We start from the raw sequence: 18237 nt of genomic DNA on the forward strand, positions 1-18237 counted from the left end.
AATATCTGGACCCATGTTAATTGCTAAAGCAAAATCTCTTAAGGAAGAGTTGAATATCGCAGAACATATTAAATTCAGTGAAGGCTGGCTTAGGAGCTTTAAGAGTAGACATGGTATAAGACAGCTAACAATATCAGACGAACAACGGTCTGCTGATACACACACAGCATCAAATTATTGTGACAAATTCAATACGATAATTGCCAATTATGGTTTAACACCAGAGTATGTTTACAACGCTGATGAAAGTGGCGTAAATTGGAAGTGCTTACCTACAAAACCATTAGCCGGATACGAGGAGCAGAAAATAAAAGGATTCAAATTAAAGAAAGTGATGGTATGCGCTAATGCTTCTGGAACTCATAAACTTAAGCTTCTTGTCATCGGCAAATAAAAATGTCCCCGACCATTGAAACGAGTTTCGCCTTTGCCAGTATCCTATTATTCTTCATGACATGGATGGATTAATCAACAGTTGTTTAAAAAATGGTTTTTGCAAGAATCTTTGCCAGTTGTCCAGAGGCGTTTTCTTGAATTAGGTAAACCTGATTCAAAGTGCTTGTTTCTGTTGGACAATTGTAGAGCACAGCCTCCTGAGGCAGAACTAGTGTCATCTTGCGGGAATATTGTTGTGTGCTACTTACCACCTAATGTGACTTCTCTCATCCAACCTATGGATCAAGGGATTATTTGGAACTTAAAATGTTTCTACAGAAATGATTTCATGATGAATATGATAAATAGTATCGTGAGTATAAGCGATTTTCAGCGCCATTTTACTATCAAAGATGTCATATTTTCTCTTGCAAGTGCATGGAATCAAGTTCGAGCAAGCACATTAACAAAAGCATGGAGTAAATTATGCCCAGCGCCAAAGGCTTCTGAACTGAAAGAATCAGAGAATATATCTGGTCTAGAAAAAATTCTTGAAAACAAACGGTTACCGACCAACTACGCTGTTCTTAAATCACTTAATGCAAATGATGTTGAAATGTGGGTGCAACAAGATGAGGAAACTACTGGTCAATATCCTGAAGGCAGTAATGGTGATGAAAATAGCGACAGCTCCCATTTTCTTGGCCCTAATGTAAATAACCAAGAACACTCTGATGAAGCAATATCATGGGATGATGCAGAGAAGTCTTTGGAGACGGTCATAAAATTTCTAGAAAAATGTCCTTACTTTAGTGACAATTATGTTTTGCAAGCAATGTCACTCCGAAGACATATATTAAAAAAGAAGCTACAGAACCAAGAAATTGTAGATTTTCGTGATCGCTTACAATGGCAGCGCCCGAAAGCTCAATCGATGAAAATAGAAACTGCAACGAGACTCATTCAATGAATAACTAAAACAAACTGTATTTTACATAAATGTATGATTTCTGTAGATGATAACTTAGGTAATAAATACCTAACAAGTAAGAGTAGATTTAATTTATTTTCAATGTCTTTGTTCCTGTTAATAATATTTAACAATTCTTACTTTCAATATATCGTAAACTCAACTGAATATATATTGAAGTATCATATAGCAATGAATTTCATTTACTATTTCTTAATTCTTAGAAAATTAAAGTTAACTGCAGCACATTTTTTATCACGAAGCTTGAACAGCGTCCTCTAATTTGAACGAAGCGGATGTTCAAATTGTAGGAGTTATACTGTATACTAAATCTTTAAAACCGTTTTTCATGGTATACAGCTGATGGTCCTTAAAAATATAATGACTTGTATGAATTCTTGGAATCAAATTAATACAGTGATTGCAAAAGATTATAGCAATTTTCATCGAATGACTTGGGATGAAAACATTTTGTTGTTTATATATAGTTTTAAAGGTGTAAAAATCTTCCAAAATTATGTGTGTGTGTGATTTTTCTGCATGCTTGGTGACTTTAGAGATTGAAAGAAATCTCATTGCTGAAATAATTCATAAATGAAATGTCTAAAATTTTTACTCTTTTTTGTATGCCGCGGTTTCACGAAGGAGGTCACTAGCAAGTCAATGAATTAGATCGAATTACCACAACATTATCAGAATAAATCATACATAATATATTGGAAATATCAAACGTGAGGTGCAATACTTACTATAACTCATAGATATTATTCCAGCATCTAAAATGATTGTTTCAAAAGTTTGACAATAGGGAATACATGCAATACTCAAGGACATAGTGCGTAAAATCGCAAAAAAATAGGTGAGTGTTTGGTACGTGAAAGACATCGATAAGGATTCCTGCAATAATTTGGCTTACAGTAAACATGGCCCCCAAAAACTGAAACGACCAGAGCACCTTGTTGTCTGTTTAGTCCAACACTTTCCGCATATGATGGATAGTATATGATCAACGAATCGCCAACTGAGAAGATAATGAAAGAAAAAATTGTCATTTAAACGTAAAAAATTGTTTTGGCAAAAGTGCAGTATAGCTAACAACAAACAAAAATAAAAAGATACAAATAATTATCCCCATAATAACTGTAATCAAACGGTGAACAATTTTATTTTTTATCGTTTGGTAACAATTATCTGTATTATATTTGTTATGGTTGCAAGGTTGAACAATAATTAGTAAGGAAATACAATGAAGACGCAAACAACAAGATAACGCAATAATAAGTGTATTAAAGAAAAGGTATATTTACAATATGTACAAATGACGGTGTCGAGTCAGAGAGTCTTGGTGGGAGGACATGTACGCTCTTCGGCGTCACTTCCGGTGGCATTTGAGTAAGACACACCAAGGCCAACCTAGGCTTGCCATTTATAGTGTTATGTTATTCGCATATGCAAATAAGTGGTTGCCACCACAACACCCCCCTCCCAAGATTTGAAGTCACACAGATTTCAATATCTTTTTCTTTTTGGGTTTACCATTAATGGTTCATTCACTTTTCTTTTCCTACCTGATCTTCGGGGTTCAGGTGCATTTTGAGGCGGTTCCAAATTAAAAGATTCGTATATGATATCTATGGTGTCCTCCTCTTCGACTGTTGTCGTATTATCATCATCTTGGATATGACGTTTTTTATCTGATTTAGGTGCCTTTTATGTATATTCTGTGGACCTTTAATCATGTATGTACAATCACCAATGCGTTTATCCACTACTCCACATTCCCAGTAAGATGTGTTATTTTTGTAGCACTTAAAATATACTCGATCTCCCGAGTTATATTTCTTTCTTCTCGTGTGTGTAGTGTTTCGGATAATTGCCTGCCTTGGCAATAGTTTGTCAAACGCTGATTTTACCTTTCTGGCAAACATTAGATCAGCTGGTGATATGTTTGATGGTGTACTAGGATGTGGTGTAATCCTATATACTTGCAAGAATTGTTGCAAAGCTTTTTCTGTTGGTGTTCCAATGGATTTCTTAAACGCTCGTTTTAGCGTGTCCACGAACCTTTCCGCGAGGCCGTTCGACCTTGGATGATACGGCGGAGTCGTGATGTGCTTCACTCGGAACGTGTCGCAAACTTCCTTAAACTCTGCGGATGTGAACTGCGTTCCGTTGTCAGTGACCAGTGTGTCTGGTACACCGAATCTTGCAAACAACTCGTGTAGGAATCCTATTGAGTTGTTCGTTGTTGGATTCCTGCAACGCATTACCTCCGGCCATTTTGTGAAACTATCCACTACAATTAAATAATAGTTTTCACCTACTGGACCAGCGAAGTCCATGTGGATTCTCGACCATGGTTGGTCGGTTTTTGTCCAAGGTTTGTGTACTATAGGTGGAGATTTTGCCGCTAACTGGCATCCTTTACATTTATCAATTGTTGTCGCTATGTCAGTGTCCATGTTACGCCAGTACACGTAGCTTCTCATTAACGACTTCATTCGATTTATCCCCGGATGTCCTGTGTTGAAATCTCTTAACATCCTATTCTGCAATGTTTGGGGTATTACCACTCTCTCGCTGTACAGTAACACATCGTCACATATGGAGAAAACTTCCTGCACCTTTGTGTCCGTTATAATTTTCTCTTTTATGTCCTTTATATATTCGTCTTTCTCGGCTTCCCTTTTAATGTCCGACAAAGTTACGGGTAGTTCCTTAATGATGTTTGCTACCATATTTTTTACTTCAACATTTGTCCGAATTGCTGCAATGACTGATTCTTCCAGATTGTGTTTCTGTGGTATCAGTCTTGACAGTCCATCGGCATGGCAAATCTTTTTTGATGCTAGATGTTGTAGCTGGAAATCGTAATTAAGTAGTATTGTACCCCAGCGCAGCAATCTATTTGCGGTGTATACCGGCAATCCTTTTTTTTTTTTTTATCCATAGATCGTGACTAACGGTTTATGGTCGGTTTCAAGTATGAATTGTCTACCATATAAATATCGGTGAAATTTAGTCACGGCAAAGATTATGCTCAACGCTTCTTTTTCGATTTGTGAATATGTCTTTCGGCTGGTATCAGCGTTCTCGAAGCGTGCGCTATTGGTTTTCTAGATCCATCCGGCATAATATGTTGAATGCATGCTCCTAAGCCGTAGGAGCTAGCGTCACTAGCGACGACTATTTTTAAGTTTGTGTCAAAGTGCGTTAAGAATAATTCGGATGCTAGTGCGCTCTTTATTTTGTCAAAAGCGGTTTGACATTCTTGCGTCCAGTTCCACGGTGTATCCTTTTTAAGCAGATTATTTAAGGGGGCTCGCAAGTTATGCATTCCTTCAATAAAGATTGGTAATAATTTGCGAATCCTAAGAAACTCTGCAGGGTTGTTACATTATCGGGTGCTGGCATATTTTTTATTGCCGCAGATCTGTCTGGGTCTGGACGTCGTCCCTGTTTGTTTATTATGTGTCCAAGATACTTAATCTCGCTCATACAAAAGTCACATTTACTTTCTTTTACTTTAAAGCCGAATTCTTGTATTCGAGTAAATACTTGTTTCAAATGTTCCTTATGTTCTAGGGATTTGCTCCTGACAACAATGTCGTCCAGGTATGCACATGCGCACTAAATACCACTTAGCATGGTGTCCATCGCTTGCTGAAAGATGGCAGGGTCTACTTTGATGCCAAAAGGCAATCGGTTGTATTTGTATAATCCCTTATGCGTATTGATGCATAGTATTTTTGAGCAATTCTCCTCGACCGGTATTTGCAAATACGCGTCGCTCAAGTCTATCTTGGAGAAGATATTACCCCCATTCAACTTCGTGAATATTTCCTCTGGGCTTGGTAGGGGGTAATGGTGATCTTTTAATAGGGAGTTGACCCCGGTCGAAAAGTCTGCGCACACTCTAACTTCGTCATTCTTTTTCTTTACGTATACGGTGGGGGCTGCCCACTCGCTGTGTTCTATTTTTGATAGAATTCCCGTCTGTTCCAATCTATTTAATTCTTTATCAATCTTTTCCAACCCAGCGAACGGAACATTTCGCTTTTTTCTAAAAATTGGGCTGGCGTTTTCTTTAAGTTCAAACGAGGCCTTGAATTTATTGCAGCGACCTAAGTTAGTCGTGAATGCCTCAGGAAATAATTCTTTTAAATCGTCTTTTATATTTACTGTTGTTGGAGAAGAACATTCTATTTTTTTACAGAATGTATTGATTGGCTTATCCCATAGTCCGAATTTCTCAATTAAATCTATTCCAAACAGATTTTCACTATTTTTTAGTACGAATATTTTTAATTTCTTCGAAATCCCTTTCAATTTTATCGGGAGGAAAACTTCTCCTTCAAATTTTATACCACCACCAGTTACCGTCCGGGCTGCTTTACTAGTTTTCATCATGGCCGGTTTTCCCAACTTTCTCCACGTATTCAGGTTTATTATAGAAACATCGGAGCCGGAGTCGAGTTGTAACTTTATTGATGTTTTAAATATTTCCACTTTTACGTATTTTCGCCGATCTTTGTCTAATTTTGTATTTGATTTTGTTTGCTGTACTCTCTTTCTGGTGTAATCTTTATATCTGCAGCAATCGCTTTTGTGTCCCACCTTCTTACAAATGTAGCATTTTTTCTTCTTATAAGGACAATCTGATTCCCAATGCTTTTCTGCACATCTCTTACAGTTATATCTAGGAAGAGGCTTGTTATATTGTGTACTATATTTATGGCTATTATCTTTGGAATATCCCGTTCCATTGCTTTTCTTTGTAAAGTTCTTGGTTGGTGCGTATGGTTTTCTAACTTTTCTTACATATGTCACTCCAGATTCTTCTATATTTTTTTAATCCTTTTTTAGTGTAATGGCCCTTTCACAGTCCTCTGCTAGTTTCTGGAGGGTTAAATCTTGCTCAGATTCCAGCTTAGACAACACTCGCCTGCGTATTTCTGCATTTTTCGTGGAAACTAACCCTTGAGCGAAGATTAGACATTTAAAATCTTCTACCGTTAGTTCTGCAAGCTTAAAATTATCGCAGTTTTTATTGACAACTGATGCGTATGTCAAATAATCTTGGTTGCCCATCTTTCTTAGATTCATGCACAGCCATCTTTTATGAAAAAGAGATATATTTGGATTAAATAATTCTTTTAGTAATTTTACAACTTCCATGAACTCTAATTCCGCAGTTTTTTTTAGGTAATATGTAATCTACGAATTTGCTGTGTTCTGATGTACCCAATTTTCTGAGTAAGAGGCTCACTTTCTGACTATTTGGCCAATTTTTACAGTCCAGTTGAAAAACATCCTCGTATCTTGTGTAGTATGCTTCAAAATTCTTCTCTTCCTGAGGCACATAATGAAATGTGTCCGTGCTATTAAAAATAGTTGTATGGGAGAAATTAACACTATCGACATTTTCTCGATTACTCTTTAGTAGTTCCAGTGTTTTAGCAAAACGTTCATCTTGTCTTTCTTCATATTCCAATTGTAGTTTCTTATGCCTTTCTTCCTGTTCCAATTGCAGTTTTTTCTGCTTTAATTGTGCCATTTTCTGCTTTTCTTCTTGTTCCTGCTGCCATTTCAATAATCTGTCCTCTCTCTTTTCCTCGCGGTCAGCCTGTGCCTGTATTTGTGTTTGCAAAAGCTCGTTTTGTGTAGCTTGTCTGCGTTCATCCCGCTCAGCCTGTGCTTGTAAAAATTGCATGAACATTTTTGCTAAATCTTCCATGTTTTTTTTTTATACACCGGTTTGGGTTACAACAAAAAAGCAAATTGCTGTAAGCTCCTGTTTTCCATAATAATATCGCTGCTTGCAATAATATATTCTTTTTGCGAGTCACGCTGCAAAAAAAATAAAATAAAACAGGTTTATCTGGAATCACGAAATGGAATTGACTTTCCGTTTTTAGGCACTTACTAATAAGTAACTCTTTCCACAAATAAAAGTTTGGGTTTTTTTTTTATCGAGTCACAATTGAATAAATGTATGCAGTACATTTAGTTCTTTGAGTTTTTTTTCTCTAGTATTTTAGTAATTAAAATACCTCTTAAATTGAGATTACCTTTTTTTTCGTGACGTTTTACTGTATTATCCGTTATTCAGTGACAACTTCAAGAAAAAAAATCCTTTCCTTGAATTTAAGTTTTAGCTGTGGTATTTCCTTTTAGTACCGACGTCAACCAAAACATTAATTAAAAAGTCCTTTAGTTATTTGTTTTGTTTACGGAGTACAGTAATTAGAATCCACTGGTGAACTTTTTTCGTTGGTTACTTCCTTGCTTTTCGTAATACGGGTCTGACCTGTCGTTTTTGCAACAGAACAAAGTTCGCTTTTCATTTGCAAGTTGGTCCTTTAGTAAGATTTGTCGTGTAGCGACAAAACAAAAATTCACTTTTACATTCGTTTGCAATTCGGATTCCAAGAAAACGGCGTAAATTGTCGCTTTTGCCACGTTAGAGTTTTTTTTTTCACTTGAGTTGAAACTTCTCTTTAGCGTAAAATCCGTTTGCTCGTCAACACTTTGCATTCCTTAAAAAAAATGGTCAACCTTTGCGTTGTTTTTTTTGTTTTTTTTAAATAGTTCTTCGTCAAACTGTTATATTTGACGCTTCATATCTCGTCGCCAACTGTTGTGGTTGCAAGGTTGAACAATAATTAGTAAGGAAATACAATGAAGACGCAAACAACAAGATAACGCAATAATAAGTGTATTAAAGAAAAGGTATATTTACAATATGTACAAATGACGGTGTCGAGTCAGAGAGTCTTGGTGGGAGGACATGTACGCTCTTCAGCGTCACTTCCGGTGGCATTTGAGTAAGACACACCAAGGTCAACCTAGGCTTGCCATTTATAATGTTATGTTATTCGCATATGCAAATAAGTGGTTGCCACCACAACAATATTTGTTCCCCTTTTTTCCACAGTGTTTACTATACTAAAATGTCTTCAATAAATTGACGTCTCATTCGTGTTAGTTTGTTTGGAAAGAAATATTTATTCATTAGGTTAATGTGGAAAGCGTTTGTCGTACATTTTCATCTTATTGGTCTGCTTCATAAAGGTGGATAGCCTTTAAATAATGATACCGTTTCTCGTCGATATTTCTCTCACAATTTGACGTGGGTTTTGTTCAACATATTTTGTTTGGCTTTGGTATTTGATATATATAAATCTGAAGTATAGTCTTTACATGCCAACACTTGGGACCCACACGTTGTATGCAGACAGTGGCAAGGAAACAAAGACGAGGAAAGAATTCGACCCCCCTTTTTTATTTAAACAACAGACATTTATTTACAGATACTTTCTAGAATGACACCTTGTCTCTTGTTCAAAAGTCTTATAGTACTCCAATGTGCTTAACAAGACTCTGCCGTGTCGAACACGTTGTACTCTGCTTTATCCAGACATGTTTAGGACACGTTTTTTCCCTGCCGCCCCTGGGGCAGATGTGTAACACGACTATATCCGCTCTCTCGTGTCTTAAATACACATCACTTAAATGCGTTGCTTAACTTTTCTGTTAGGGAAAGGAGAATAGAAAATTGACTTAAGATTTACATTCAGTTGTTTTGTAACATATGTTTCCGTTATTTTGTCCCTTTGTCCTCTCATTTCGTAAACGATGTTTCTGTCAAAAGAGGAAAATTTTTGTTTTTCTAGCTTGCAACACATCCATCTAACACTTATCGTTGGCTAGTTTACTACTTTATATATTTTCTTTTCATACTGGTATCTGTTCGTTTCTGATGAGCTGCTTGATAGAATTAGCATAATACTAAAAGTTAATCAACAAAACTATTGTTAAATATTATCAAAAACAGAAATCAATTACTTAGTTAAGACAAGGTTTTCTTTCTGTTGTGGTGGCACCCACTCATTTACATATGTGGATAATATTACACATAAATAACAGGACTTGGTTAGTCTGAGTGTGTATGAACCAGAAGCCACCGAAGGCCGAGCCAAGAGCAGATATGTTCTCCAGCCAAGAGTCTTACTTGACAACCATTATGTAAATATACTGTAAATATACTTTTCCTAATACACTTATTGATCTATCTTTGTTTGTTGAGTCTTCATTTGTATTGCCTTATACGTTATTTGGTTCAACCTGCAAACATAACACTTACAAAATTTTTATCTATCTATCTATCTATCTATCTATATATATATATATATATATATATATATATATATATATATATATATATATATTGATTTCATACCGGTATCTGTTCGTCTCTGATGAGCTGCTTGATAGAATTAGCACAATACTAAAAGTTAATGATTATTTTTCTAGCTCGCAACACATCCATCTAACACTTATCGTTGGCTAGTCTACTGCTTTAATGTCAAAACATTAAAATAGTATTTTAGTTTCCTGATTAAAATTTATTTTACCCGTCCTGAGACGGGTATTATTCCCGTAACAACATATTCAGCTATCTACAATCACACGTAAAAAGTAATAAATAAAAATATTTATTTTTATACATCGATCTATCGGCAAAAATGGATTTTAGTTCTCCAAAATCACTTTGTGCTTTCTCTGAAAAAGCAGATAGTCTTCTCATCTGCAATATATTGGGAATTTCTTCGATTTCTTCAATGATATGTTCGGATGAAGGAACCTAAAAATTAATCAACAAAACTATTGTTAATATTATCAAAAACAGAAATCAATTATTTAGTTAAGACAGGGTTTTCTTTCAAAATTTATATATATATATATATATATATATATATATATATATATATATATATATATTGATTTCATACTGAAATCCGTTCGTCTCTGATGAGCTACTTGATAGAATTAGCACAATACTAAAAGTTAATCAACAAAACTATTGTTAAATATTATCGAAAACAGAAATCAATTACTTAGTTGAGACAAAGTTTTTTCCAAATTTTTTTATCTCTCCATATATATATATATATATATATATATATATATATATATATATATATATATATATATATATATATATATGGATCTTACTCTGGTATCTGTTCGTCTCTGATGAGCTTCTTGATGGAATTAGCACAATACCTTTCCATCATGGTGACGAAACTTGTGTAAGACAGTAAATAAGCATAAAGTTGTTAAATATTATCAAAAAACAAAGATACCTTTCAGAAATCAATTACTTGATTGAGACAAATACTCTTTCAAAGTTTCAATATGTATATATCTCTGTGTGTGTTTGTGTGTGTGTGCGTGCGTTTATTATTTCATGTATCCACATAAAATGTTATAAGGATGTATAACATTTTATGTATCGATTTTCAGCATTTACTTCAGCAGTGTTCAATACGTGGGTAGAGCTAGGTAGTAAGTTATAAAAATATATTGAATATATTTTTATAACTTATGCGAGTGTCTACATTTTATTTGCATTTTTAATCGAAAATATGAAGCATACGAAATAGACTGAAATGATACGAAAATGGACGACGAATCGAAATGTCTCGATTTTATTTAACGTAAATATTAGGAAAAAGAAAAAGATTTGTACTAAACTCTTATATGTGAAGTCAGTAAAAGAAAGAAAAACGGCGGTAAAATCTAATGTCTTTTTAATAACATTTGCGCTTTGATCACAACTTAGGTTTTATATTGGGGGTTGTTTTGGTATTATTAGGATACAAAAATATACTTAAAACTTTCTTTTGTATAAACCTTGTATGGTTATGTAGACCCCAGTAAGTAAAAGAGCAAAGTAGATAATTTTGGAAAAGGTTAGAATCGAACCCAGTAAGAAAAGTTTAAAAAGAATACATATTAAATTCTAGGAATGTAAAACGATTGTCATTGTTCTTGGAAAAAACTAAATATTATTTATGTCAGAGTTAGATATGAACAATGCAGTTTAGAAATAATGATTAACAATTAGGTTAGATTTTGAAATAAATAGGTTATAAATGAAACAATTAATTTAGAATTTTCTTTGTTACCAGAGCCGTATGGATGCATGTGCAAAATGCACGTGTAATTTGAAATGTGAGGAAATCACATTGTTTAACCATGCCTCTGATATCATCACGAAAGGAGAGTACCAATATATTGAGACAGGGTTCGAAGTTAGAGACAGTCAGAGCCCAAAGGTCAAAGAGCGACTTTCTAAGGGTTACAGTAAGGATTCGGTTCTGGGGTTCGAGAAGGAGTGAGTCACTCGCTCGACAACAGCACGTTTCTGCCCTCTTCTTTTCCAATCGACCACACCTGGCCTCTCGCCACCAATGTCACACCGCACAATCTGAACGTCAGCAACACGAAATACTTTAAGAGAAGATGTTCACGACTCTTCTCTTTTTTGTGCCTTCCAGGGAATTTTTCTCAGCTTTTATATCCTCCTATATAGAAAAAGAAGGAAGAGACAAGAAAAAATAGCTTCTCCCATCATGCCCTGCCTTCCTAAGAGGGCATTCGTGTATATAAATGAGCTAGCCACCCTTTCCTTCTTCTTTTCCAAAGAGCGATGCAGATACGCCCGGTGCGTATTTTTTCCTCCTTTGGCATATACCCCATAGACTTAGTCAAAGGGGACGAGCGATTGCCCTTTTTTTCAAATTTGAAGCACATGCTATTCTACGTCTCTAGTGATATAATTCAAATCCGTTAAATAACAGTTCCTACATTTTGATCATAACTCGAAGGTCGAGAAATATAAAAGGGGAATAATGTTTTGCACAATGTTGATTTAATGTTAAGAAAATACAGTTTTCCAAATTGAAGCACTCAAAATTGGGACAACAATTTAAAAGTTACCCTAGTCGAGAAGGATTCAGTGATCGGCGCTACTAACTTGTCTGCATACAAGAGGGTGAAATTTAAAAGCAAAGTTAATTAAATTCATAAATTAAGCTTATCAAATCGGAAAATTCTAGATTAAGCCAAAAAAAAAAATGACATCGGTCGAAAAGGATTTATTTCCTGTGACGGGCGACCACACAACAGATACTACACTTTGAATTAGTTTATTCGAAAATTAAATATATATTTTATGGCAGTTCCTAGACTTAAATAGTGACCCAAAAGTCGGGTAATGCAGATAGGCTGCTAATTGGAGATCAGCTCCTATCTACTTGATTCTCCACGAGGACGTCAAACTTACATACAGGATTGATGTTATGTGGATAAATTCAGCTTCCCAAAACGAGGTACTCTAGATTGGTACAAATCGAAAGTTCATTCTTTTATTTTCTGCTTGATGTTTTATATTTGCGTTCGTGCTTGACAATCATAGACAGCAAATAATTAAATACATCAACTTTGAACCATTGGGCTTCTTAAGTTGATATACTTTCCTGGGCAATGTTGTGACACAGGCCAGATAGTATCATATAAAAATAAACATGATTATATAATGTATAAAGTCCTTACACTCTTTTCTAACTACGTATTACTTATTCATGGAGTTTTAGGTTAATATACTTTCCTGGGCAATGTCGAGTCACAGGTCAGATAGTATCAAATAAAAAGAAAATGTTTAAATCCTTACACTCTTTTCTGGCTGCGCATCACTGATGATTTCATCTTCAGGTATGAAGCCAAGATTTGTCACTGATTTTGTCTCGTCAGAAGAATTTCGTCGACTTTCTAAAATGGTAAAGATTAATTGCATGAGAAACGTCATTGAATATTGTTTTCCATTAGCTGGGCTTTATTAAAATATCGGTTATTTATGGACAAGGAGAGTTTAACATTAATAAGTACTTTATACACATTTAGATTTTTATGCATATTGCAATAGACTGGTTGAACCAATTAAATACCCACAGAGTCTAACTTTCCTCACTGTAATAGGAGCGGTGTTTGGACAGCACTATGTCGGCTGTAAGTCCGCTTCCGGGCAAAGACATCTGTAGCAGAAAATAAAATAATAATCTATTTTCTATTGTGAATCAATGCTCCCCCTCCCCCTCTAAGTGATTTAGCCACACACTGATCAATCCGCTGGATGGGGGAGGCATTGATACATCTGTCCCTTCAGGAACTTCTTTAGCCCTTTTGGGAACTTCAGTCAGCTATCAAAGAGTACTCAACCAGCGAGCAATACAGATCTCTCTCTCTCTCTCTCTCTCTCTCTCTCTCTCTCTCTCTCTCTCTCTCTCTCTCTGTGTGTGTCTCGCCTGCGATCGTTCACCGTTAACTCTCGCTGTAGAAGCTGACGACCCACTGAAAACTTCGGCATACCAGCCCTCGCCGAAGAAACGACTTACTTCTCCCTGGCTGGTGCACGTTCTATATTGAACTAGCCTGTGTGCCCGGGTGTTAGGAGGTGTGGGTTGAGCAAAAAAAAAATTTTTTTTTAATAAATGGTAGTAGGCAGACAGGCGAACACGTACTGCGAAGGAGGAAAATAATGTGACGTCTTTGCCGTTGCGTCCATCGCCAAACCGGAAATGGTGAAGGTTTAGATTAAGGTTAGTCAATCGAAAAGAGGAGATGACTTTCGAAAATATCGGTGAAAAAAGCAACCCCTCGATCTAGAAAAGTGCCCAGTTGAGGGTAAAGAATTAATGGATTTGGCCAATTTTTTATATTTGTCGGCCGAAGTGTCTGGCTTCAAAACGACTCCGATTTCGTGAAAATCCGTCGTTTCTGTCGAAAGTTTTAGGCATACATACATACATACATACATACATACATTTAAACAGACAGGTGAGATTTATATAAAAGATAACTCTTGTTGTTTGTCTTAAAAACGTATGTTCTTTCTTTTGTGTTCACAAATTTATAATCAGGAGGAAAACAAATTTCCTCTCATGAACATTCATAGCGAACAGGTTTGGTATCAAGCGATATAAGAGCTGCATCCCGGATAATATGGCTCTGGTGAAAATCCAGGAGGAACCAGCATCAGAACCCGTTGTTCTCTGTTCGTCTCTGTTTCTACGTGTGGTCAGCAAAAAAGTATCTGGCACGAAACGACAAATTAATAAAATGAAAGTGGCAGCATTGCTTCTGTTTCATTTCTTTGAATGTACTATGTCAAACCTTCCCCTACTTCGTACTCAATCGCTGAGCCTTGCTGTTTTATTGTAGAGGCAAAAATCTTCAATCTTACGGGTTTGTCGAATAGCTACGAGCAATAAAGATGATTACAGGCAGATCAAACAATCCTGATACAGGGTTTTCATGAGATCTTTGAAGAAGTCCGGGTCATTACATACTATTTGACACAAGTAAATCGCAGTTACGAATAAATTAACAAATTAATAAAAATAAAAATTAATTTTGTCGTATTTTGCCGGTTCGCCACAATAGCAAAAAAAAAAAAAACTTGTAAATCAGAGAGAGATAAGTTAGTCTCTCATTTAATCAAGGAATAATAAATGGCAGATCAGCAAAATACGAAAACTGATTTTTATTTTGAATAAAAAATTCTACTCGATAAATTTTCCTCATTTTGGTGAGGATGTGTTTGCATGTAGCGTTAAGTATACCAATAAGTTTTTACTTAGAATTCAATTTTCATTTGGGCCCAATACTATTGGATCATTTTGGGCCCAATACTATATAAGCATCGAAGTCCGACTCGAACAAGAACAACAACGCCAAGAGTATCTGCAATCATTGACAATGAGGGATCTGAGTGGTGAATCCGTTTAATTCGGCTGACAAGTCGAAGAAGCAATAATCCAGCCATTTTGACTGAAAGACAGACGACCAATAGACGTCCACGGTGGCTGCAAGGCTGCTCTCCTAACCGGCAATTAAAAGTGTGATTTGATGCGATGATATCTACGACAGAATTAGAGTCGTAGGCGGTTCATTGTGATCTACATTTACTAGAAACTGATAAACAACGACACACCAAATAAACATACAGATTTAAATATGATATATATGACAAAATCTGTATATAGTATATTCTTTTTACCTACTAAATGCATGTGAGCATATGAAATGGTTGGTTTAACGAATATCATGACGGTATATATATATTTAAATATGTATAATTAATATAATATATATTATATACTAGTATTATATATTATTATAATAATATATATATTATTGTATATATAAATATAATATATTAAATATATCAAAAAATATTTTTATAAACAGAATACACAATACACATTACATATATTCTTCTTACCTACTAAAACTCCGTATGTGAAGATCAGCGTTTTTACATTAGGAGAAAAAGCGCTGACGACGGCTGATGCAGATGAAACGATCCAAGCTATCAACACCGAAGTCAAGGGACCTGTAATACACAGGAAAAAAATTAGCTGGCATTATAATGATACCAATTTCTTTTAGGCATGTATTTTTTCAACTTCAAAAATGTACAAGCTATTTTAGTTTTATGTATATCAAATATATCCGCGTAAAGTCGCTCATGATTAAATTATATTGTGAAAACTTCAATAATTAATTATTACACCATGAATAAAAGATATGCTTTCATTTAAGTAAATATGTAACCCGATTATGTGTTTGCTGATTCAATATTAATTTATTTACTTATTTAAGTTAATTATGAAATAATTAATTGAAAGAAATACGTCTTCAAATATTTTTAGAGTGGTTAGTACCACCTAACTTTTATTTTCACGAACGATTAATAAAAATACTATATTCTTTGTAGTTGATTGATAACTAGCATTTTGATTATTAAATAACGAAAGTTAAAAGGTTATGATCACATCGTAATTTGAAATGGTTATATTTTTTGTATATAATAAAAACTGAAGAGAAAGGACTCTAGTTAAATCTTGTCATCACATTTTAAATGTTAAATGTTGAATTTACAAATTATTAGTTTGTACATTTTGAATTATCAAGAAATAATTGAAAAAAAAAACAATTAATGCTGGCGAATTAAACTCCCACAATAGTACGTATCTTATATCTGATAGGATACTAAGACATTTTTATCTTTTTAATAAAATTCAGTTTCAGTATGAATCATATCGTTTTTCATTTTTTAATGCAATTTTTGAAGTTTTATCATTCACTATCGTCATCTTAACTTTTTGGTATGTCGCCATTGCACCAAAGTGTGTGACGTCATATTTTTTAAATAGGCCTGATTTTAAGGAAGGTCATGTGTCTACGCTGCCAACCGACACACGTATATAATAGACGTTGTCTGCTGGTAAAAATGGATAATGAGTGTTTTCAATTCGATCTCGCAGAGACGTCTTCATGAGATCTTGTCTCTCCCCTCTTCCCTGCCTCTTCCCCCTCTTTCTACCCTCTCTCTCTCTCTCTCTCTCTCTCTCTCTCTCACTCACTCCCCCTCTCTCCCTTTCTCTCTCTCACTCATTTTACAAAAAAAAAAAATATTTAAAATAAAAACAGATATAGTGGTTCATCAGGAACCGAGGTTACGGGAAGGCACCCTTTTCATTAGCTACTACACCTAGATACACTTGACAGAATATAGATATGCACTGTAGGTGTGCCTGTGCGTGAAATTATTGTGGCAAGAGTCCCGCATAATCGATGTGGATGCTCGATCATGGTTGTTCAGCCTTAGGCCAAGGTTTATATGTTATCGGTCGTGCTTTTGCAGACAAAGCACAGCCTTTGCATCTGTTAATATCTTGGTCCATAGCTGGCAATAAACAAAACTTCTCATTAGGTTTTTCATTCTGTTTATTCCTGGATACCCCATGTAAAAATCCCTGAGAATTCTTTTTTGAAGGGTTTGGGGGATGACAACTCTTTCACCGTATAACAGTGTTTCGTCGCAACCAGAAAAAAATGTCTGAACTGGTGTCACCCAGTACTAATTTCTGCTTCGTGGTTTGAATGAAATTGTCATTTAGGGATTCTGACTTAATTTTCTAAAGTATGACCGGCAGTTCGCGGATAATATTGTTTATCATGGTTTTTACATCACTATTAATACGTAGTGCCGCGATTACTGAATCTTCAAGAGGTTCCATTTTGACAGGAATCAGTCTTGATAGACCGTCTGCATGGGCTAGTTGTTTTGAGTGGAGAAATTGAATTGTAAAATTATAGTTCAGCAGAATAGTTCCCCATCTTAATAGTCGGTTCGCAGTGAATGTTGGAAGTCCTTTTTTGGATCCAAAAATGGATATCAACGGCTTATGGTCGGTTTCTAGAAAAAAATGTCTTCCGTACAAGAACCGGTGGAATTTTGAAACTGCAAATATAATTCCTATGGCCTCTTTCTCGATCTGAGAATAATTCTTTTCCGCTGGCAAGAGAGTCCGTGATGCGAAAGCAATAGGCTGTTTCGAGCCATCCGGCATTGGAGGTAGCATGCACGCCCCGACGCTATATTGACTAGCGTCGCTAGCTACTATTATGTCCAATTGCGGGTTGAAATGCGCTAGGAATAGTTTAAGCCAGGATTCTTTTTATTTCTTAGAATGATGTCTGGCAATCTTCTGTCCAGTCCCAAGCCTTATCCTTTTTCAGCAATTCATTAATATGTGCGCGCAATTTGTGCATATTTGGGATGAACCCCTGGTAATAATTTGCCAAACCTAAAAAAAAAAAACTCTGCTATTGAGTTATGTTTACTGATGCTGGCATTTCTTTAATAGCGGTCGCCCTATCTGGGTCTGGGCGTCTGCCATCTTTATCGATTATTTGACGCAGGTATTTAATTGTTTGTAAGAAGAACTCGCATTTATCTGCTTTGATCTTACATCCATAATCTTGTATTCGACTGAATACTTGTCTGATGTTTTTCATGTTCCTCCCTGCTTTTGCTCGCTATGATAATGTCATCAAGATATGCGATTTTGGTGTCCAAGCCGGGCAGCATAGCATCCATTACTTGCTGGAATATTGCGGGTTCCACCTTGATACCAAACGCGAGTCTTTCGTATCTGTACAAACCCCGATGAGTGTTAATACAGAGGAGGTTAGCG

At 35.5% G+C, this 18237-nt stretch overlaps 1 long non-coding RNA gene across 1 annotated transcript in view; it reads right to left on the reverse strand.

The window, feature by feature from the left end:
• The window catches only part of LOC145278340 (uncharacterized), a 42973-nt gene extending 27356 nt beyond the window's left edge, over positions 1-15617 (reverse strand). The window contains exons 1-2 of the long non-coding RNA XR_013868361.1: positions 15477-15617; positions 12867-12964 (exon numbers count right to left, since the gene is read on the reverse strand). This is a non-coding gene — a long non-coding RNA (uncharacterized LOC145278340). The remainder of the gene's footprint in view (positions 1-12866; positions 12965-15476) is intronic.
• Between the last annotated feature and the right edge of the window lie 2620 nt (positions 15618-18237).

This window comes from Euprymna scolopes, chromosome 6 (assembly GCF_053919585.1).
Source record: "Euprymna scolopes isolate OS-2025 chromosome 6, ASM5391958v1, whole genome shotgun sequence".
Taxonomy (NCBI): domain Eukaryota; kingdom Metazoa; phylum Mollusca; class Cephalopoda; order Sepiida; family Sepiolidae; genus Euprymna; species Euprymna scolopes.